Here is a 2,186-nt window from a genome sequence, read left to right as displayed (position 1 = left end):
CAGATTCAAACTAGGAAGGGCCAGAAAACAAGCTTTGTTGAAAATCCATGGGGATGAGTCTAGCCAGTTAAGCATGCTTTGGGATTATGGGCAGGAGCTTAGGAGATCAAATCCTGTCTCAAAAAAATTTCTGACCACAAATCAAGCAAATGACAATGCAGAAGCAGTTCCTAAGAACCACCTAGATACTCTGTATTGGTCGTATGATGGCTGCAAAAGGGGGGTTTTAGAAGCATGCAGGCCCCTAATATGTTTTGATGGTTGTCATGTGAAAACAAAGTTCAAGGGTCAGTTGCTTACTCCAGTAGGAATAGACCCGAATGGCATTTTTCCAATTGCCATGGGTTTAGTTGAAGTGGAATGCACAAGCTCCTAGGAGTGGTTCTTGACTACTCTAAGCGATGATCTAAACATCATCATCACAGCCCCATGGACTATCATGAGTGACAGGCAGAAGGTAAAATTATCTACAATTATTTTTTGAATTTTAAATTAGCCCCATGGTTCACTTCTCGACATGTCGAGAATGATTGTTCACTTCTCGACATGTGTGTACCATCATTGTAGACATGTCGAGAATGATGGTTCACTTCTCGACATGTGTGTGCACCTAGCTTACATTATTTTGTGCTGTGATTTCAGGGGCTTATAAATGTTGTGAAAAAGGTGTTTCCTGATGCAGAACATAGATTCTGTGTTAGGCACCTCCATCAAAATTTCCAAAAGGCAGGCCACAAGGGTGAAGCTTTGAAGAATAACACGTGGGCTATATCTAGGTCTACCAACATCCCAAAGTGGCTGCAGAACATGGATAAACTGAAAGCTGATAGTCCTTCTGCTTATGCATGGCTAGAAGAACAAGTACCTAGCACATGGATCAAAGATTTTTTGAGTACCTTTCCAAAGTGTGATTTGCTTCTCAATAACCACATTGAGGTTTTCAACAGGTAAAATTTTCACCTTATCACTTATCATGTACCACTTATCACTTATCAGTTTCAACTTATCACTTGTCGTTTCTGTATACTTTCTTGTAGCTATATTTTGGAAGAAAGAGAAATGCACATGCTATCTATGTTGGAGACTGTGTTCTACAAGATGGTTGACATAATAGTCAGTAAGCAGAAGGAAGCGGAGAAATGGCATGGAACAATCTGCCCCAAGATCACAAAAAAACTTCATAAATTCCTAGAGTGGAGCAAGAATTGCATGGTCATTGGGCAGGAGGACGAGAGTACAAAGTGTCATCAACAGGAGGAGTCTTTACCGAGTGGTTTATCTATTTGTATTATTCAAAAATCTGCGTATATACATGATGTAATTGTTTAAATACGGTATATCCAACTAAAATATGTAATATACACGCACCTTAACCGTGACACACGCAAGTTAATTTGCCACTGGAGCACATGTGTACATGGCGCACGGCCAGGTGTGCCACTAAAGTTGAGCCCGTGGCGCACGTCACAGTGCACCACAGGTACTAGGAAGACGCGTGGTGCACATCATAGTACGCCACAGGTGAGGAGATATCAGTTCCCTAATATGTGTGGCGCAGGCCCCTGCGCCACGAGCGGACCATTTTGGTGCGCCACGGGTGGGCCTTTTCCTACTAGAGATGGCTCCCCTCTCTCCCCTCTGTGAGGCTCCCTTTATTGGAGACTTGTCGAATACACAACGGCACAACCCAAACCCCAAACAGAAGATCAACCGACCTCCCACCCAAACCGAAGAGTACATGTTGTGCCTGCTATGGGAGGAGGAGACATAGGATGCTCCGACGTTGATGAAGAAGCCGACACCTAGATGCGCCAACATGATGCTGACTGCTAGCATCAAGAACAACCTCGTCACCCACACGACACGAGGTCGGCAAACTCAACACTACGAAAGAATCCACCGCCAACACCTCGACGAGCACCACATCTCGGGGTCGCCACCCCGACATCCAACTAGTTGCCGCGCACCGTCACAACATTCTGGGGCTGCCGCCCCGACGTACATCGCCCGCAAGCGAGCCACAATGTCGCACATCCCAGAAGATCGCAACCCAAGTTGCACAGAAGCATCTGCCCGTAGACCACGACCATCACGCCAAATCCGGGGCCGTCACCCCGACATCCAAGCAAAGGCAACCCAAAGTTGCATGAGCCCGAGCTGGCAAACCTCGCCACCCTCGTGGCACC

The sequence above is a fragment of the Lolium rigidum genome, chromosome 1 (assembly GCF_022539505.1).
Source record: "Lolium rigidum isolate FL_2022 chromosome 1, APGP_CSIRO_Lrig_0.1, whole genome shotgun sequence".
In the NCBI taxonomy this organism is placed as follows: Eukaryota; Viridiplantae; Streptophyta; class Magnoliopsida; order Poales; family Poaceae; genus Lolium; species Lolium rigidum.
This window is presented reverse-complemented; position numbering follows the sequence as displayed.